The sequence below is a fragment of the Anomaloglossus baeobatrachus genome, chromosome 9 (genome assembly GCF_048569485.1).
Source record: "Anomaloglossus baeobatrachus isolate aAnoBae1 chromosome 9, aAnoBae1.hap1, whole genome shotgun sequence".
NCBI classification, from domain to species: Eukaryota; Metazoa; Chordata; class Amphibia; order Anura; family Aromobatidae; genus Anomaloglossus; species Anomaloglossus baeobatrachus.
Genome location: NC_134361.1, coordinates 176,665,658 through 176,688,721, shown reverse-complemented (window position 1 = coordinate 176,688,721; position 23,064 = coordinate 176,665,658). Strand labels below are relative to the sequence as shown.

The following is a 23,064-nucleotide window of genomic DNA, read 5'->3' as shown; positions in this document are numbered from 1 at the left end:
CTCTAATGTCCTGTGTGTGATGACAGTGCGATGATCTGACCACGTTGGAGCCTTCAGGACCTAAGATTAGGTGAGTGTAGGATGTTTTTTTTTTTTTTTTTATGCAGAACGGGGAACATCTATATCACGATGGAGATGTATACTATGATGGGGACATATATACCAGGATTGATGATAGATATTACCAGGATGGGCCCAAGATAGGGAGTGATAAACCAGAATAGGAATGTGACGCCCTGGGCAAGCCAGGGGTCACAGGTCATCACACCACCACACCCTACATCCCAGTTAGGAACACCCAAGCTACCAAAATCCTTGTTGCCTTCCTCCAGGGGCTGATGTTCACACCAGGGGGTGGGCCAGGCGGTTGGCTCCGCCCACCAAGGAGTACACAGCCCTGGAGGCGGGAGGAACCAGGCGGATAGAGTTTGGAGGAGGAAGTGAGAGGAGTTTAAGTCTAGCTGAGGGCTAGAGTAGAGAACAGTTAGTGAAGTAGAAGGAAGCAGTAGTGGAGCTAAAGAGAGAAGCTGAAGTGACAGTAGTAAAGCCTGAAGTTGGTCCGGCTGTGTGCCCCGGACAGTGACAGCAAGGTCAGCAGATGGCGGTGATAGTCCGCAGGGGTGACTGCTCGGAGGTTGCTGGAAGGACCGCGGATGGGTAGTGGCCCGGCGGTCTGGAGCAGTATACGAGGAACAGTCAGCACCAGGGCAGGGGCCTCTCGGATCCCGGCAAGGCTAGGAGTCGCCATAATTTGCCAAATCCGTCAGTGAAGGGGACGTCTGTCTCCAAACAACCAAGTCCCGATTGAAGGCAACAGTCCGACCGTTACAGAGAGACACCGCCAGGGCACCAGTTTCTCAGGGCCAGCGCCTGCGGGCAAAGTAGGGCTCCTCCGGCCCATATCCAAGCCGGGGAGCGGGTTACCGGTGGGAACCCATCGCAACCATCATCAACTTAGGTGTAGGACAGAGGGACCGTCACCGTCACCTACTGGGGAAAGCAAGTGCAGCCGTCCGTGGGAACCGTCTTTCCAGCCGTGTGTTTTACCGAAAACTGTGTCAACGTCTCAGGCTGAGTGAGTACCACAGTGCCGCAAGGCACAGCGCTGCCCCCGCGTCCCTGCGCCCACCAAGCCCTGCATCACCCACCTAATCACTGGGCCCCGGGATCACCAACCCCTACCCACGGAGGGGCAACACAACAACTGGCTGCTCCATACCATCCTTCCCGGGATCCCCATACAGAGCAGCGGTGGTGTCAACAAATCACCACAACCGTGGGTGGCGTCACGGACAATAACCAATCCCCACACCCAAAATCCCCTTTCACTCACGGGCGAGGAGCGCCGCTAGAGTCCCCGGGATCCGGCCCATCGCTCGAGCCACCGAGCAGCAGCAGGCCGCAGCAGCCGCGGCAGCCGGACCCGAGCAGCAGTGGGAGAGCGCGGCGTCCCCGCCTCCGCTCGCGACAACTTGGCGTCACGAACAGGATCTTACCGCTCTGCCGTTGGGTAGAGGTGCGCCTTGTGACCGCCGGAGGTATCCGGCTGAAAAATTTCAGAAGTCGCCATCTTTGGCGCGAAGAGTTCCCGCTTGAGCGTCTTCTCGAGTAGCAGAGGCGCGAAGGCCAAAACCCCGCCCCGAGAGAGGAGGGGCTGGAAAGAAGCTAAGGGGGACGCGATGGCGGCTGGACGCATGTGAAGGTGGCGGTACAAGCAGAAACGCTGGGACCCCCCACAGTCCGCCGACCCTGGCAAGAAATGTCCGCCCCACCTAGTTATGCGGAGGCTACCGAGCTGGTGCCCGGAACAGCGGCATGGCTGAGGGCCCGAGCGGCAGGGATCTGCCGCCACTACCGGAGCCAGATCTGCAGGCTGATGGAACAGTGGACCGCGGAGGTGGAGAACGTAGCTGCGGTTGCACGAGTATATGGAATGGAGGCCATGATGGAGGAGCTGGTGAGTGACCCATGCCCCTATGTCCCCGAGGGACCGGCCGCTGCGGCTGAGGGACCCGGTCTGCCCCTGGCCCCACGCCACCTCCGTCCTCCTTACCCGTGCACCGTACTGCGCCTGGCCCGTCGGGCGTACACCCCTCCGTGACTGTGGCCGAGAGAGTAGCCAGCCTGGAGGCTATGGCAGCTGGTAGCCACCCGTCTGGTGCAGAGGCCGATGATAGCGATTCCGGGCCTGACACCGAGCCCGTGTCGGAAGAGGATGAAGGAGTCGTCGCTCTGCATGGCGCGGAAGCCACCTATGTTCCCCGGAGTGGAAATAATGGGTATCGGGCGGCCCTTCCTCACCGTGCTTGCTATGCCTTGGAGGGGCTAGTGCCCGTGTTCTTCCACCCAGAGCCGGGTGAGGAGGACGAAAGTGCACAGTAAGGGCAGCGGAGCACCGTTGTCCAGTCCCCGTTGGGACCACCACTGAGTTGTTTGTTTGAAAGTTTAACCATGATAAGAGAAAATGATTACCGTGAAAGTCACCTGATTCTACCGTGATTGAGGAAACCGGCCGTTGCCGGCACCGTTGTCCCCGTGGGGATCGTTTAAAAAGTTGCATGAGGAACTGCTCATGGACAAGCCCGTGAACTTGCAGGGCAACCACAAACGTTAGTGGCTTGTAAATAAGTTGTTTTACCGTTACCGTTTCCGCAGTTGCCGCCTCCGGAGAGGCAGGTTGGAGGGAGGGCCCTCAGCAGAGCAGGCTGGGGCCCAGCCACCACAGGAACCGGTGGCTACCCTCTGGAGGGGAAGGACAGATCCCGCTCGGGTAACTTGTGCTGGACTTGGGTCAAGGGGTGCTGCCTGGGTTTTAGGGGCAGCATCAGGGCCAGGTTGCTTGGGTGGGAGAGAGCGGAGACCGTAACCGTAAACCGTTTTGCAACGTTTAGGCTATGTGCGCACTTACCGGATTTTGCCGCGGATTTTCCGCGGATTTGCTGCATGTTTCGCTGCAGAAAATGTTCATAACATCTCTGCAGTGAATCACCAGCAAATCCTATGGAGAAAAAAAATCCTGTGCGCACTGGGCGGAATTTGACAGCTGCATGTTTTGCTGCGGGAATCCCGCAGCAAAAACAAGTGCATGTCACTTCTTTTCCGCACATCGCTGCGGGATTTCACTCCATTGACTCCAATGTAATCGTGAAATCCCGCAGGGAATAACGCAGGCAGCAAATTCTGTGCGGTTCACTGCGTTTTCCTGCGTTATTCCCTGCGGTATTTCGCGGTTTACCTCCGGTAATGTACATCACTTGCTTGCGGTTTTGCAGGGAAGTGATGTCATTACAGGAAGAGGAAGCCGTGCAGAGAGTAAACACACACAGATCACAGACATAGAACACACATAGACATAGAACACATAGACACAGACACATAGAACACACATAGAAAGAAAACGGAAATATAGAAAAAAAGGAACGTGGGCTCCGCTGCATATTTACCTTCCAGCCGAGGTAAGCACACAGCGGCGGCCCGGTATTCTCAGGCTGGGGAGGGAGAGGGGCAGGGATAATGTCCCCCGCCTCACTCCCCCTCCCGCAGCCGAGAATATCAGCCGCAGCTGCCCCAGCACTGTCGCATCCATTATGCGGCAGCACCGGGAGTGTCCTCGGCTCTTCCTGCCGCCGTGTAGCAGTGGCGGTCAGGGTAATATAACAAGGGGTTAATGGTGATGGGGGACCACCGCCATTAACCCCAGGCTTGATCATGGCAGCGTCTATGTGACAGCTGACATGATCAACCCGTAAGTAAAGTGAATAAACACAGACACCGAAAAATCCTTTATTTTAAATAAAACCAACAAGCCTCGTTCACCATTTTATTAACCCCTCCCGCACCAAAGCTCCGGCGTAATCCACCGCTCCGGCATAATCCACAGCTCCGGCTCCTGCGTCCTGCACTGCTGACATCCAGCCGCGACTGTCACAGACACAGGCTGAATACAGCAGAGGTAATTACCGGTCATTTCCCACGGCCGGTAATGTGAACTCACTGCCGACCGTGGGAAATGCAGCGATCTGTCATCTATCTATCCCTCTATCTATCTGTCTATCTATCTATCTATCTATCCCTCTATCTATCTATCTATCTATTCTTCTGTCTCTTTATCTATCTATCTATCTACTATCTCAGAATGAAATGACTTTTTTTTTTTTTTTTTCAATGTGCTTTATTGCATTGAATGCAATAAAGCACATCCCAACCCGCACGCGGAAAAACCGCGGCAATGCCGCGAATAATACTGCGGTAAAACCGCAGCAAACCGCGGCAAACCGCATGCGGTTTTCGGGTGCGGTTTCCCGCGGTTTTTTACCGCGGGTGCGGTAATCTTTGAGAGCATACGGAATTTTCTCAAGGAAATTTCATTTCCCAGTGCGCACAGAGCCTTAAGAAATGTGCCTCCCGTTGTGGGATGATGTTATGATTTATATTATGTTACCGTTTACCTTTTTACATATTTTTCAGAAAATAAAACCGGTGTTGGACGGGCAGCCCGCGGACGGTCTGCATTTTGCTAAGAGGGAATGTGACGCCCTGGGCAAGCCAGGGGTCACAGGTCATCACACCACCACACCCTACACCCCAGTTAGGAACACCCAAGCTACCAAAATCCTTGTTGCCTTCCTCCAGGGGCTGATGTTCACACCAGGGGGTGGGCCAGGTGGTTGGCTCCGCCCACCGAGGAGTACACAGCCCTGGAGGCGGGAGGAACCAGGCGGATAGAGTTTGGAGGAGGAAGTGAGAGGAGTTGAAGTCTAGCTGAGGGCTAGAGTAGAGAACAGTTAGTGAAGTAGAAGGAAGCAGTAGTGGAGCTAAAGAGAGAAGCTGAAGTGACAGTAGTAAAGCCTGAAGTTGGTCCGGCTGTGTGCCCCGGACAGTGACAGCAAGGTCAGCAGACGGCGGTGATAGTCCGCAGGGGTGACTGCTCGGAGGTTGCTGGAAGGACCGCGGACGGGTAGTAGCCCGGCGGTCTGGAGCAGTATACGAGGAACAGTCAGCACCAGGGCAGGGGCCTCTCGGATCCCGGCAAGGCTAGGAGTCGCCATAATTTGCCAAATCCGTCAGTGAAGGGGACGTCTGTCTCCAAACAACCAAGTCCCGATTGAAGGCAACAGTCCGACCGTTACAGAGAGACACCGCCACCGCCAGGGCACCAGTTTCTCAGGGCCAGCGCCTGCGGGCAAAGTAGGGCTCCTCCGGCCCATATCCAAGCCGGGGAGCGGGTTACCGGTGGGAACCCATCGCAACCATCATCAACTTAGGTGCAGGACAGAGGGACCGTCACCGTCACCTACTGGAGAAAGCAAGTGCAGCCGTCCGTGGGAACCGTCTTTCCAGCCGTGTGTTTTACCGAAAACTGTGTCAACGTCTCAGGCTGAGTGAGTACCACAGTGCCGCAAGGCACAGCGCTGCCCCCGCGTCCCTGCGCCCACCAAGCCCTGCATCACCCACCTAATCACTGGGCCCCGGGATCACCAACCCCTACCCACGGAGGGGCAACACAACAACTGGCTGCTCCATACCATCCTTCCCGGGATCCCCATACAGAGCAGCGGTGGTGTCAACAAATCACCACAACCGTGGGTGGCGTCACGGACAATAACCAATCCCCACACCCAAAATCCCCTTTCACTCACGGGCGAGGAGCGCCGCTAGAGTCCCCGGGATCCGGCAGCCGGACCCGAGCAGCAGTGGGAGAGCGCGGCGTCCCCTCCTCCGCCCACGACAGGAACATATATGACTAGGTGGGCCCAGGATGGGGGGCATATATAGCAGGGTGGGAACATATATACCATGATGGGGAACAGATATAACAGGATGGATGACAGATATTACCAGGATAGCCCAGGATGGGGAAAGCTATACCATGATGGAGACATATATATCAGGATGGATGACAGATATTACCAGGATGGGCCCAGGGTAGGGACAGATAAACCAGAATGGGAACATATATGCCTGTATAGGCCCAGGATGGGGGACATATATACACCAGGATGGGGTACACATGTAGCAGCGTGGGGACATATATACCAGGATGGGGGACATACAGTCATGGACAAAAGTGTTGGCACCCTTGAAATTGTTTTATGTGAAGTTCGCCTTCTCTCAAAAGCAATTTTAAGATCTCTCCACAGGTGTTCAATGGGATTTAGATCTGGACTCATTGCTGCCCCTTCAGAACTCTCCAGCACTTTGTTTCCATCCATTTCTGAGGGCTTCTTGAAGTATCTTTGGGGACATACAGTACATACCTGGAAGGAGCCAAGGATGAGGTACATATATATATACCAAGAAGGGGCACAGGATGGGGGACATATTTATCAGAATGGGACCCAGATTGAGGGATATATACCTGTAAGGGGCTCAGGATGTGGGACATATTTATCAGAATGGGGCCCAGGATGTGCGGTATATATACCTGGAAGCCCAGGAAGGGGGACATATAAATCAGGAAGGGACCCAGAATGGGGGATAGAATAAACCAGGATGGGGAACATATGTACCAGGAAGGAGCCGAGTATGGGGAACATGTATACCATGATGGTCCTAGGATGGGGGAAAGTATATACCAGGATGAAAAACATATATACCAGGATGAGGAACATATATAACATGATGGGCCCAGGATGGGGACATATATACCAGGAAGTGGCTCAGGATAAGAGACATTAGTATAGATGGGGGACATTACTACATAATGAAGGGGGAGGCAGAGCAGCACATATTTCTTTATAGGATGATTTAGAACACTACAAGGGAGGGGGCAGGTCCAAATTTTGCACCGGGGCCCATCGGACTCTAGTTATACTACTGGTGTGGTGTGAGGGGGCCATTATACAGTGTGGTAGCTAATGTGGTGGCCATTTTACAGTGTGTATATATTCAGCCATCTGTTTTTCTTGCATTTGAAAAGAATCAGATTTTATTTTTCTAAATAAATTTCAAATTGAAGATATATAGCAATCAGTGTACTAATCCGTTTTCCATAGACTCCCATGTTAAAAAAAAAATGGACACTGCAAAAAACAATTTTTTCAAAATGGACAAAAAAGATGTGTTTGCACAACTTTTTTCCAATGGATTCCTACTGGATCCATTCTATCAGATGATTACTAGGCAAGTGAATATAGCCTTATATATGACCAATAGAAAAGAGCAAAAAGATTCTGCCCTGGTCTAGCATCTAGTCTGCTCCTCTGTGGCAAACTAACTAGGGCAGTCTTCACTTCTGCTGCCGGATTCCTTGGCCTTACATCCCGGGTGCCAGTTATACATATTGTTCATGCCGATTACTTCTCATGTAAAGAATTCCACAGCTCATCATGAATTAGACGAGCTGTGGCATCATGCGTGGTCTCGCCCCAGCTCTGCCCAATTTGGCTGAGCTGTGGATTTTTCCTATTACTGAGATAGGTGATAACAGTTGGTTCTCATAAAGTTCTATTGTAACAGAGTTTTCTACTAACTTTGCCGACTATCATGGCAGTGTCGGGCCCTGTTCACATTGCAGATTCTGACACTCTGCCCAATGGTTTCTCTGGTGTCTGGGATGGACACAGGCAGACTCGGGCATCGATCTGCAGTGTGCTGATTCATAGGCAAGCTAGCAAGATTTAATCTATGCTGGTCTACTTGATCCTTTGGTCACATGTGTGGTGAGACCTATCGCATCTCCCCTCCTATCTATGCTGGTTGAAACCTTCCACCTATGCCAGCTATAATTTTTATGTTGGTCTGTGAGGTGTGTTATCCCAGACTTACTGGTCTTTGCTTCCTGCGGTTGGGGAGTTTACCCCTGTTGCTTTCTTCCTGCTCTTCTTTTTCCTCCTGAACCTCTTGTTGTGTTTACCTTTATTTGTGCATGCTGTGTGACAGAGTGGTCAGGAGCAGCGCCAGGAAGGAGACTCAGACCTCTCCACCATCAGGAGTATCCCTGACATTAGAGATGGCATAGGGCCCCCTAACTTGAGGGACAGCTTTAGAGTCCTGGTTCCCTGCTATTCCATAGTTATTGTGACATCTATGGAGAACTTACAGCAGAATGCCTCTTTCTAGATTCTCCTTAACCTCCTTACATAAAATATTAGAAACACCAAATGTCATCTCCTAGCTCTGTAATGGGAAAATCTATCTTCACTGAATACAGATTTTCAGAGCTTTTACCCATTACTTTAGTGAAAGTGTCACGCTAGATACGGGGAAGTACCAAGCAAATGACGAAAGGGAGGGGAAACCCTGTGTCTAGGCAAGGGGGAGTTAGTGACCCACTGACCAAACCTACTGCTGGCCCCTGTCTCCCTCACCACCCTAGATAAGTTCCGCACCTATGCGCTGACCCTGGCTGACCGTGAAATAGGCCACAAGTAGGGAACAGATGCGATGAGCGCTTAGTCAACTCAACTAAGCTCTAAAGAAGACACAGTGATCACAAACAGGGTGGAAGAAAACAATTATTTCCAGATGACTCAGGAAGAGGACCTGCAACAACAACAAAGTTTCTCCAGATGAATACAAGCCAACTGCTTGCACTGAAGACTTGTTAAGGGTATTAGACCTATCACCAGCAGAGCAAGGGGAAATGAGGGTATTTAAACACACAAAGGGAAGTGCTAGAGATTAACAGCTTAACAGCCACAATGCTGAAGTTGGTTTCTTATTCGTCCAGTTTCTTATTCGGGGCTGAAGTTGGTTTCTTATTCGTCAGTTTCTTATTCGGCAATTTAGTTTTTTCAGTTTTTTATGCATTTAACAACAAAAATAACACATGACAATGATAAAATACAATGCACTGATGTGCCCTAATATAAATACACTCAAAATCAGCTGCAAAAATTATACAACTGGCATAAAAATGGGCATCAAAGTGGGCACCAAAGTATGTTAGTGAAAGGGTTAAATGGCTTTGGGCCACTGATCTAACACCAGAATTGCATATCTAGTGATGCCTCTAATCAAACTCAAGTGACTCCAGCCTGGCCCAAAGGGGTTCTGGGCATCAGAACTGGCATCAAAGTGGGCACACAGCCAATTTTCACAGATTTGAATAAGTAACTGGTGTTTTTGAGGGGTTAAATGGCTTTGGGCCACTGATCTCACACCACAGTTACATACCTAGTGATGCCACACATCAAATTCAGATCACTCCAGCCTGGCCCAAACAGGTTCTGGGCATCAGAACTGGCATCAAAGTGGGCAAAAACCCAGTTCTCACAGATTTGAATAAGTAACTGATGTTTTTGAAGGGTTAAATGCCTTTGGGCCACTGATCTCACACCACATTTACATACCTAGTGATGCCACACATCAAATTCAGATCACTCCAGCCTGGCCCAAACAGGTTCTGGGCATCAGAACTGGCATCAAAGTGGGCACACAGCCAATTTTCACAGATTTGAATAAGTAACTGGTGTTTTTGAGGGGTTAAATGGCTTTGGGCCACTGATCTCACACCACAGTTACATACCTAGTGATGACACACATCAAATTCAGATCACTCCAGCCTGGCCCAAACAGGTTCTGGGCATCAGAACTGGCATCAAAGTGGGCACACAGCCATTTTCACAGATTTGAATAAGTAACTGGTGTTTTTGAGGGGTTAAATGGCTTTGGGCCACTGATCTCACACCACAGTTACATACCTAGTGATGCCACACATCAAATTCAGATCACTCCAGCCTGGCCCAAACAGGTTCTGGGCATCAGAACTGGCATCAAAGTGGGCAAAACCCCAGTTTTACAGATTTGAATAAGTAACTGGTGTTTTTGAGGGGTTAAATGGCTTTGGGCCACTGATCTCACACCACATTTACATACCTAGTGATGCCACACATCAAATTCAGATCACTCCAGCCTGGCCCAAACAGGTTCTGGGCATCAGAACTGGCATCAAAGTGGGCACACAGCCAATTTTCACAGATTTGAATAAGTAACTGGTGTTTTTGAGGGGTTAAATGGCTTTGGGCCTCTGATCTCACACCACAGTTACATACCTAGTGATGCCACACATCAAATTCAGATCACTCCAGCCTGGCCCAAACAGGTTCTGGGCATCAGAACTGGCATCAAAGTGGGCAAAAACCCAGTTTTCACAGATTTGAATAAGTAACTGATGTTTTTGAAGGGTTAAATGCCTTTGGGCCACTGATCTCACACCACATTTACATACCTAGTGATGCCACACATCAAATTCAGATCACTCCAGCCTGGCCCAAACAGGTTCTGGGCATCAGAACTGGCATCAAAGTGGGCACACAGCCAATTTTCACAGATTTGAATAAGTAACTGGTGTTTTTGAGGGGTTAAATGGCTTTGGGCCACTGATTTCACACCACATTTACATATCTAGTGATGCCACACATCAAATTCAGATCACTCCAGCCTGGCCCAAACAGGTTCTGGGCATCAGAACTGGCATCAAAGTGGGCAAAACCCCAGTTTTACAGATTTGAATAAGTAACTGGTGTTTTTGAGGGGTTAAATGGCTTTGGGCCACTGATCTCACACCACACTTACATACCTAGTGATGCCACACATCAAATTCAGATCACTCCAGCCTAGCCCAAACAGGCTCTGGGCATCAGAACTGGCATCAAAGTGGGCAAAACCCCAGTTTTACAGATTTGAATAAGTAACTGGTGTTTTTGAGGGGTTAAATGGCTTTGGGCCACTGATCTCACACCACATTTACATACCTAGTGATGCCACACATCAAATTCGGATCACTCCAGCCTGGCCCAAACAGGTTCTGGGCATCAGAACTGGCATCAAAGTGGGCAAAACCCCAGTTTTACAGATTTGAATAAGTAACTGGTGTTTTTGAGGGGTTAAATGGCTTTGGGCCACTGATCTCACACCACACTTACATACCTAGTGATGCCACACATCAAATTCAGATCACTCCAGCCTAGCCTAAACAGGCTCTGGGCATCAGAACTGGCATCAAAGTGGGCAAAAACCCAGTTTTCACAGATTTGAATAAGTAACTGGTGTTTTTGAGGGGTTAAATGGCTTTGGGCCACTGATCTCACACCACATTTACATACCTAGTGATGCCACACATCAAATTCGGATCACTCCAGCCTGGCCCAAACAGGTTCTGGGCATCAGAACTGGCATCAAAGTGGGCAAAAACCCAGTTTTCACAGATTTGAATAAGTAACTGATGTTTTTGAGGGGTTAAATGGCTTTGGGCTACTGATCTCACACCACATTTACATACCTAGTGATGCCACACATCAAATTCAGATCACTCCAGCCTGGCCCAAACAGGTTCTGGGCATCAGAACTGGCATCAAAGTGGGCACACAGCCAATTTTCACAGATTTGAATAAGTAACTGGTGTTTTTGAGGAGTTAAATGGCTTTGGGCCACTGATCTCACACCACATTTACATACCTAGTGATGACACACATCAAATTCAGATCACTCCAGCCTGGCCCAAACAGGTTCTGGGCATCAGAACTGGCATCAAAGTGGACAAAAACCCAGTTTTCACAGATTTGAATAAGTAACTGATGTTTTTGAGGGGTTAAATGCCTTTGGGCCACTGATCTCACACCACATTTACATACCTAGTGATGCCACACATCAAATTCAGATCACTCCAGCCTGGCCCAAACAGGTTCTGGGCATCAGAACTGGCATCAAAGTGTGCAAAACTCCAGTTTTACAGATTTGAATAAGTAACTGGTGTTTTTGAGGGGTTAAATGGCTTTGGGCCACTGATCTCACACCACATTTACATACCGTATTTTTCGGACTATAAGATGCACCCTGGTTTTAGAGGAGGAAAATAGGAAAATAAAATTTTAAGCAAAAAATGTGGTCATGACACACTGTTATGGGGCGAGGATCTGCTGCTGACACTGTTATGGGGGTAATGTCCCCAAATTCTCTACTAAGGTGCCGCATCCTGGTAATGATCCTCCCTGCCTGGTATAAACAGTATATGTCCCTCATGCTGCTATATACCGTAATCCTGCCATATGGCCGCATCCTGCTATATACTGGCATGTGGCCGCATCCTGCTATATAACCCTTCATGGCATATGGCCCCATCTGGTTCATAATATGCCCCCATCTGGCTCATAATATGCCCCCATCTGGCTCATAATATGCCCCCATCCGGCTCATAATATGCCCCCATCCGGCTCATAATATGCCCCCATCCGGCTCATAATATGCCCCCATCTGGCTCATAATATGCCCCCATCTGGCTCATAATATGCCCCCATCCGGCTCATAATATGCCCCCATCCGGCTCATAATATGCCCCCATCTGGCTCATAATATGCCCCCATCTGGCTCATAATATGCCCCCATCCGGCTCATAATATGCCCCCATCCGGCTCATAATATGCCCCCATCCTGGTGTATGGCCGCATCCTGTGGCACATAAAAAAAAATAAACGTTCATACTCACCTCACTTTACCTCACTCCCTGCAGCATCGCTCTGTTAAAAAATATACTCTTAAATATATTTTTCTTCAAATACGTAAAGCCGCATGAAAGAAAAGACCTCAAAAATGTAAAAAATAAATGTATTTTATCTATTTAAAAATGGTTGCCAAGGTTCAGTTACAGAAAGGAAAAAAATAATATACTTTGATAGCTTATGTAAAAAGAGTTCATTTAGTCCATATTGAACAATGGGAAGTCTTTACCCATCTCTCTTTGGCTCCTGAACGGCAATGCTGGGGATGTCATCTCTTAGCCTGGACAACGTGTCATATCTTGCAGCACTGGAGTCTTCTCACCGCAGGCAGTGTGGAGAGCGCCCAGTAGCCCCCTCCATCGTGTATTATATACCAGCTGTTCAAACCATATAGGGCATTCTAGTGTAACACAGTTGAATATAGTTCCATATTACGTAAGCTTCTAGAAGCTTCGAGAAGCTTCGGGAAGGATTTAAATATATCCCTCCATGCTCAGCACTCAAGTATTCTATATGGGCATATTTACCCTTATAAACTTTATTAATAACCTATGCCCTACAACATAAACAGAACTATGAACGTATATGTCTTACTATGAAATATTTGATAACTAGATGTATTAATTTTAATCATTTTACAATTCCCCCTTGAAGTGGGTGGAGCAACCCCGAAAATTAATTAATACATCATTAAAACAACAAATCTTCTTTCCTTATTTGGCGATAATGGATTAATATCAATAATAATGATGAAGAATAATTAATTTGTAAATTCAATAATATAATAATGTGGATTTATGTTATGACAGGCTGTGACTGATCAATCATATAAAAATGTATATAACTATACTTCGCTAGACCTAAAAAGAAATGCAAAAACCAAATCCGGTCACCATATGATGTCCTCTGAGTTGATGTCTTCTTATCTCCGATGTAATCCGGCATAAACACAGTCTCTTAGAAATAAATCCTTTGATAAAAATGAATGGTTACCGATTTAGTAGAGTCCCGTATTGCGTTTATCATTGTTAGATCAAAGTCCATAAACTTTATTCTTTATTACAAAGTCCATAGCCAATGTTGATAAACCACAGTTCATGAGTGTAGAAGAAGAATAGCAAAAGTCTTTGATGTCTGTGCAGTGCAATTTACATTAGTCACCTTTTATCCTCCATGCTGCCTGTTGTCGAATAACAGATGTTAAGACGTTCTTGGTCAGCACGACAGGGGTTAACTTTAACACGTCATTGCTCTTCTTAGTAACTTTAGGGAGGTCTTAATGCACAGACCATGTGTCATTGTCCATCCTGAAATCATAGGACTATTGTGTTTCTGAGATGCAAGCACAGTAAGTGTATTTTGTATGTTACACAGTCTTATTTGAGACGTTACCTTTTGGACCTTTTTGCAAAATCCCTTTTAACTTTAGGAAAAATATAAAGTCTTTTTATCTTCTCTAATCTTGATTGAAGACTGATTCATTCCCTAATCTAGATACCAAATATGGCAATAACTATCACTAATAAATGTCACAGCGTACCATAACTCTAATACTATAATACCATGTCATTATTATTATTATCGTAAAAGTATTAATATAATTGATACTCAGAATGATAAAATATTGCATAATGGTATAGACAATAGTATTTTCTTGTAATGACCTTTTTTGTCATTGGTGCATTACCCTTCCAAACCCATAGGTGGCAATGTGTTGAATGTAACCAAAATATAATATAAAGTATGAAACAATATAATGTGTACCTATAACATGTATCATATTATAAATATGAAAGCAACAATGTGGCTTTTAGTTAGATCATTTGTAAATTATAAATCAAAGCAAATAACCTTTTAGAAAAGACTGGATGATACCATCAAAACACAATAATACCTATTATAAATTATTATTGATTAAAAATATAATATATATTATTTGTAAATATAGGAAGGTAAACCTAGATGTACCTTAATCTTCCATCTTTATTACTCTAATTTAATTTATTTGATTTGTCTATTATTTATTAAATAACCTACTATAAGAAAATGTGTAACTATAAGTAATATTTCACCCTTAATGTGTTAACATACTAATATAAAAATAATGTATTACCAGAAAGTAAACAATTGTATGTATTGATGAAGGAAGTATCTTTTCTTCCAAAAAAAAAATGGAACTTTTCCCCTTTTCATACGATTCATATTTAATAAAGTAATATTCTTATATTAGATATTACTGAACTAAATATTGAAGTGTTTTCTCAATTGAGATATGTAAAATCTGAAGAAAAAAATAAAATTGTAGAATTAAGATTTTAATTTAAAAATGTGAATATTAAAATAATTAATATAAAAAATAGGAATAAAAAGAAAAATGAAAATCAGAATAAAAATAAAACTTGAAATAAAAATAAGGCCTTCTATGTATATAACACCTATGTCTTTAATAATACATAACCTTAATGTTACCAGTATCTTATAAAATTACCAAGCCTATCAATAACCAATAAAAATAATTAAGTCATGTAACCTTGCAAATAATACACTTCTCTTAGTATATAAATGCATTATGATATACTTCAAATATATATTTTTTTTTTCCAATTCTTCCTTTGTACTTGAAATATTAATTATTAAAGTATCCTGTAAACACATATATTTATCAAATATAAATGTGTGTGATTGAGACCAAACCTCCCCCTTTCAATATCATGAAATATGATATTATAAAAATTAATATGTTTAGATTAAATTAAATTAAAATTTGTGTGGTATATCTTCAAGACCATATTATCAATATCACTTCCATATTTGAAAAGAAAAAATGATTACCAATCTGTGTATCAGTAAAAGAAGTGACTAACACAAAAAGATATAAAAAAATCAAAACGTTATAACCTTATTCTAGAATGTAACTATTCAGAATAAACCCTTAATAAAAAATCCTAATATCTCTATACTAAAGAACTATATCTAAGAATTAAAATATATATCTTGTATAAATTCCTTATGTACTATAACTTATTTATTCTATATAGTATACATACATATCTTATAACTTCTAAGTTAAAACAAAAATTCTCTTTTTTTTTTCTCTCTGGATCCAAATACTTTGACTTTAGCAGCTGCTCAAACAATCAATCATTCATTGACACATCTATGCACACAAGACTGTAACATACTTTCACATAAAAACATTGACGGACTCAAATCCCTGTATTCCCAATTATTCTATGCGCATTTCAAAGATTATGTTACTAATTTGAAGTACTTCTCGAAAAAAAACAAATTCCAATGTATTACACACTGTACATATGACCATGGAACAAACATTTATTTTTAGCTTTTAGTATCAAGTCATGCTCTGGTCACGTGCAAGGAACACCATTCCAAGACAGCAAGCAGTTTTACTACATTCCAAAGCTCAGATTACATTTCTAATAACTCTAAAGGAGATATATATATTCATAAAAAAAAACGTTCAAGTATACTTCTCTGACCATTGGTACCTGAGAAAATAATAATTATTATTCAATCATGCTTTCGCGAATTAACCTTACACAAGAAAATATATGTTACCTGATTGAAGACAAGAACATATGTAAAAATAAAAAGTTAATACTTCATCAATCTGTTTTACTGATAAATTCTGAGGGAAATAAAAGAATAAAATTATTATCGTATTTATGATAAAAATGAAACACTTAAAATCCGTTACTTTCTCTTATTATTTTATTTTAAATATTATTATTCATATACAGAGATCAAATTATTAAATTTATAACATTAAACTATCATTTGACTAAATGAAAATATGACCTTGATTTACTATCACTACTTCTAATATATAAATATATTCACTGTATATGAAAAATTATGATTATCAAATAGCAAAATTAATTTATCCAGAAATCCCCTTTTATCCAGCTAAAAACCAAACCTCAATTTTTGCAAGATTCGATTTATTACAGTAATTTCCAGAAAATTGGAATTGAAGTTATTTTGTAACTCAATTTTTTTCCTTAAATGAGGAAAAATATCTTTCTCTGGAAAACCACCCAGCTGTCGCTGCCTATCAAATTCTCTGGACGACTTTTTTTCTTTCACTAGTGACCAGGGGAGAGAATCCGCACAAGACACCTGTTTCTGTCTTTCAGGGCTTTTAAAAATCGCTTGTCTGAGATAATCGGTATCAGATTTTGTGACAATTTTCTCTTTCATTGAAGGTGACAAGGAAAGAGGGGGGGTGTATGACTTATAATTCACATGAAATTTCCTGCGAATTTCATAAATTTTGTCACAAAAATATTTGGATCTGGGAGACACTGTTGGTTTTTCACAAAAACTCACCCTTTTTTGTGTTGGTTTTTCAGAATTAATTAATTTCTGTTTTGATTGACTTTGGCGATTTCTAACAAAATCGATAAATGTCGTACATTCGAATAGGGACTTTTTATTTAATGCCACCGCACAGGCTGCATTGTCAAGGAAATTAAATTTCTTGATGAATAAACGTATCATTCCATCCAATCTGACATTTGGAATAACCGCCCTATATAAACGTTCAAAAACGGACATAAATGAGAACGTACTCTCATTCTGTTCAATTTGTAATTCCTTCAACATCTCATAGTTTGGATCAGATTCATTCCTTGTACAGAATATGAGATTTTTCAGCCTTATGATGTCGTTATCATTTGAACAATCAAATGTCTCATTGTCAGAAGACTTTTTTAATGCCAATTGTCTAAAAAAATGCTGAGGTAACCACATACAGAATAACTGATTCGTCTCACTATTGGTTAAATTTAACTTCTCGATGGAACCTTCAAAAACCTCTGAATTTCTGCAAACATGTATTTTAGGATTATATGCGGGAATTAATTTGCATATGTCCAATAAATTTTTTCTAAGTGTAATCCCTAACTTAGCCTGTTCTATTTTTAGAAACTGATCGTCGCCATTTTCTCTCTCCACGTGTCTTTTCTGCACGTGTCCCATTCTGGCTCCTCCCCCTTCTGGCTTCACTACGTCATTTCCTGCTTCTTTCTCAGTATCTTGAAAGGCACCTTGATTACGTAGCACGTGTCTGCCGCCATTATCAAAATTCTGATTTACAAAATTACAGCCAACATTACAGTCAGAATTCACCATATCACTGACTGACATTCCAGGTTCTAAGCAGTCTTTGGATCTCTCTGTCACTGACTCTCCTGACAATTCAGGTTGTCTATTTCCACCATTTTTACACTTTTCTACGATTAACTTGTGAAAATCATAGACTAAATGACAGACATTTCTGATTTTCTGTTTCTCTCTATTAAAAGACCTTGCACATTCTATACGTGAATTCTCAAGTTCACACTCCTCATAAAAGCGTAACCAAATCTCTTCTACATTAGAAATATCTGGATAAGTGAACTGAAGTTTACTTTGCTTCACATATGAAGAGATAAAATCCATTTTCTTACCTGAAATGATCAGATGATCTGATGGATGATCCTGTAAGACTTGATCCACCTTATTCAACACGTCCAATACTTCTTATGGACTGACTTTATCTTTCTTGCTCAAAAATACGTCGAAAGTTAACTCCTGTAACTTTGTAAAGACTTTAAAGTTCATTTAAAAAAAAAAAAAAAAACATTCATGCAACTTGACTTATACGTATTTCCTAGGTTCTACGTGATTTTTATAAATTGTTGATTCCTGATCCTTTGCAGGAGATACTTAAAATACTTATGACTTTGATAACTTCGACCCCCCTTATGCAAAGTGAAGGAACAACAAAAAAATATATATATAAAAAATCACGAATAGCTGACTCGCCAAATGTTAAAAAATATACTCTTAAATATATTTTTCTTCAAATACGTAAAGCCGCATGAAAGAAAAGACCTCAAAAATGTAAAAAATAAATGTATTTTATCTATTTAAAAATGGTTGCCAAGGTTCAGTTACAGAAAGGAAAAAAATAATATACTTTGATAGCTTATGTAAAAAGAGTTCATTTAGTCCATATTGAACAATGGGAAGTCTTTACCCATCTCTCTTTGGCTCCTGAACGGCAATGCTGGGGATGTCATCTCTTAGCCTGGACAACGTGTCATATCTTGCAGCACTGGAGTCTTCTCACCGCAGGCAGTGTGGAGAGCGCCCAGTAGCCCCCTCCATCGTGTATTATATACCAGCTGTTCAAACCATATAGGGCATTCTAGTGTAACACAGTTGAATATAGTTCCATATTACGTAAGCTTCTAGAAGCTTCGAGAAGCTTCGGGAAGGATTTAAATATATCCCTCCATGCTCAGCACTCAAGTATTCTATATGGGCATATTTACCCTTATAAACTTTATTAATAACCTATGCCCTACAACATAAACAGAACTATGAACGTATATGTCTTACTATGAAATATTTGATAACTAGATGTATTAATTTTAATCATTTTACACGCTCGTCCTCCCGTCTGTGTCAGCGGCAGCGCTGATTGGAGCCGTCCCTATTACCCTGCTGCATCGCGATCATCTCCTGTGTCTGTGCCAGTGTCCCGGAGGCTGCGTGTGGACACGTGCGCACAGCGTTGACGTCATCGCTGTGCGCGCCGCTAGTCTCCACTCAGCCGCCGGCACAAACACAGGAGATGATCGCGATCCAGCAGGGCAATGGGGACGGCTCCAATCAGCGGCGCTGCCGCTGACACAGACGGGAGGACGAGCGATGCTGCAGGGGAACGGTGAGTACTGTACACTGATTCACTGCTCCCCGCGCTGATGATGATGCACGGGGTGCAGTGAATACAGCCGCACATGATCACTCCAGGCCGTAGTTGCCAGGGGTGATCATGCGAGCCGGCTGTTTATCCCCCGCCCATCATCCCGCCCACCTGTCAGCGCCGGCTTCAGCGCTGAGGGATGATGGGCGGGGGATGGGCGTGCATATTAAATGAGCGGGTCCACGTGGTCACGGCAGGCTGCTACAGCCTGCTCGTGCCCCCGATGACCCGCTCCACCGCAGCACCCACATTCCCCGCAGCCACATTCAGACCATAAGACGCACCCCCCACTTTCCCCCAACATTTGGGGGGAAAAAAGTGCGTCTTATGGTCCGAAAAATACGGTACCTAGTGATGCCACACATCAAATTCAGATCACTCCAGCCTGGCCCAAACAGGTTCTGGGCATCAGAACTGGCATCAAAATGGGCAAAAACCCAGTTTTCTCAGATTTGAATAAGTAACTGATGTTTTTGAGGGGTTAAATGCCTTTGGGCCACTGATCTCACACCACATTTACATACCTAGTGATGCCACACATCAAATTCAGATCACTCCAGCCTGGCCCAAACAGGTTCTGGGCATCAGAACTGGCATCAAAATGGGCACACAGCCAATTTTCACAGATTTGAATAAGTAACTGGTGTTTTTGAGGGGTTAAATGGCTTTGGGCCACTGATCTCACACCACATTTACATACCCAGTGATGCCACACATCAAATTCAGATCACTCCAGCCTGGCCCAAACAGGTTCTGGGCATCAGAACTGGCATCAAAGTGGGCACACAGCCAATTTTCACAGATTTGAATAAGTAACTGGTGTTTTTGAGGTGTTAAATGGCTTTGGGCCACTGATCTCACACCACATTTACATACCTAGTGATGCCACACATCAAATTCAGATCACTCCAGCCTGGCCCAAACAGGTTCTGGGCATCAGAACTGGAATCAAAATGGGCAAAAACCCAGTTTTCTCAGATTTGAATAAGTAACTGATGTTTTTGAGGGGTTAAATGCCTTTGGGCCACTGATCTCACACCACATCTACATACCTAGTGATGCCACACATCAAATTCAGATCACTCCAGCCTGGCCCAAACAGGTTCTGGGCATCAGAACTGGCATCAAAATGGGCAAAAACCCAGTTTTCTCAGATTTGAATAAGTAACTGATGTTTTTGAGGGGTTAAATGCCTTTGGGCCACTGATCTCACACCACATTTACATACCTAGTGATGCCACACATCAAATTCAGATCACTCCAGCCTGGCCCAAACAGGTTCTGGGCATCAGAACTGGCATCAAAATGGGCACACAGCCAATTTTCACAGATTTGAATAAGTGCTGAAAGGGGGGAAAAAAAGGCGCAAATAGGGTTTTACCCGGTATTAACCGTGTAAGGATGTAGAAAGATACACTCACCTGGAGCGGTTGTGCCAGTCACAACCCCTTGTAAAGCATATGAGTGTCCGCGTGGTTCCAGCAGCAGCCCCGTGAAGACTTAGTGAAAAAAATGCATATATATATATATATATATATATGTGAGAATCGGGTTTTAGCCGCGCTAAGAAGCCACTGTTGCCAGGATGTAGTTTATATTAAAAAACTCTTTCTTTATTACAGCATCCAACGCGTTTCAGAGACATAAGCCGTCTCCTTCATCAGGGAAAAAGAGAATACATGCATAGTACACAGGCCAGTTACTTATAGAGGAGTTCAATACGCCATGCTACCAGCTATGACGTCAATGCTCTCATGGTAACGGAGTGACTCATAGGCACGTGAAAAATACAGAGGAGGAGTATTTGTTACTGAGTACAAAGCATATAACGGAGCATTGAAGGAAATAAGTATATAATAAATAAAATATAAATGTAAATGTAACATGGATTTTTAAAATGGGAGAACATTGACCCAAAAATACATGAAAATGTGTGCTGTTTGGTTTTTCAGAGCGCATCCATATGATGACAGGTGCGTGTGCTTATTGTGATTCTCGAACTCAAAAAGTTCACTCTGTTGAGTACTGAGTGATTAGTGCACATCCATGTCTCTGACAACTATTTATTTGTAAGGGAAAGAAATATTTCTGAATTCATTGATTCTGTGGAGAGTGTGCATTACGTTTAAAAATTATAAGCTCAAAGTGTTAGAGGAATTCCTGGAAAGCAAAGGTACGTGAAGGGCGCTTGTGCAAAGACACAGAGCAAGTTCCCAATGAGAGCAAGGGGTGAAATAAGTTCAGACTGTGGGAACTAAAGGAGTGCGCATGCGGGAAAACACAGTGAAAGTGACACAGAGTAGCGGAGCCTGAGAAAAAGACAGGCTTCGCTTCAGATTACAAAGACAAAGTATACACTGCTGCAAATTAAAACACATACAAATGTTTTAATTGCCCAAACAAAGGAGATAAATAATCCACTTAATTGTTCAAGACATGCCACATGCTAGATGTGTATATTATATGTGATCCCCGAACTCAAGAAGTTTGAGCACTGGGTTATATGACAGGGGTTAGTGAACATTCTTTCCTCTAAAGGCTGACCGATTAAAAAGTGAGTTAGTTTTAGGGGATTACTATATGTGTCACAGTGAGGAGCTGATAAGGAAGAGTGCAATTTGCTCGTGTTATCTACTTGAAGGGAGAAAAGCCGTGTATTCAAAGAGACCAGTTGTAAAACACTGAATTGACTATCCATGGAAATAGAACAAAGCAAGTTCAAGTCATAGGGACTAGAAGAAAGTGCATGTGTGGATGCACAAAAACCAAAGCAAAACGGTACAGCAGAATTTTTTGGAAAAATCGGTACAGAAAAATAATGAATTGAAAATATGTGAAACAGACATTACTTGTCTGGGTTATCAGAGTCGTGGAAAAAGAAATGTCTCACATAGTAATATGGTTAACTACATAAAATTACAAATTTGTAAAAAGGAATAAGAATTATGCCTGTAATGCATAGAAACGCGCTAGGATAAACCTTTAGAAATTATGAATAAAAATTATGAATAAAAATTATGTGGACCTTTGAAAATATAAATTATGTGGACCTTTGAAAATATATAGATATAGATATTATTATTATCAATATTAATACTGACCATAAAAAACATTAAAAACAATAAAAAATAATAAAAAATAATAAAAAATGGTCATGCAGGGGTTCATTACATTCAAGGCTGGGTCTTATTAGTTAAATACTATTACAGGGATGAACAATTAAAATGTTAAAAATAAATACATATATGATAAAACCCATATACTGATGGACATGAAAAATATATAATTTCAATATGAATATCGATAATAAATGATAAATAATATACATTTATAGATGAATATACAATCAATGGAACCTAGTACAAAAAAATTTTTTTTTTTTATAATAAAAAAGATCCGCTATTTCATTCAGACCAAATGGGTTTAAGGTATTGAGTTTATGTATCCAGAAGGTCTCTTTGCGACTAAGTGCCTCTGGTCTATTATGCACCAAAGGACCAACCTGCTCAATGGGAGTAATCTTGAAGTCCAAACTTTTATTATGTTGGATCGTACAATGTTTGGACAGACCATGTAAGAGATAGCCAGATCTTATATTGTGACGGTGTGAATTTAGCCTATTATGTAGGGCTTGACTTGTCCTGCCAACATACAATTTACCACAAGAACATTCTATTAAATATACAATATAGCTTGATTGACATGACAGTCTATCCTTTATTTTAAATGATTCAACGCCATTGGAGGAGTAGAAGGAGGTCCTGCCATGGCAAATGCTTTTGCAGCATAGGCATTTACTAGAACCACATCTGTATGAGCCTGCTAGAGTATGGGATTCGGACTGTGCTG

At 43.2% G+C, this 23,064-nt stretch overlaps 1 long non-coding RNA gene across 1 annotated transcript in view; it reads left to right on the top strand.

Moving 5' to 3' along the window:
• LOC142250629 (uncharacterized) overlaps positions 1-23,064 on the top strand; it is a 69,592-nt gene continuing 46,528 nt past the window's right edge. The window contains exon 1 of the long non-coding RNA XR_012725240.1: positions 1-70. This is a non-coding gene — a long non-coding RNA (uncharacterized LOC142250629). The remainder of the gene's footprint in view (positions 71-23,064) is intronic.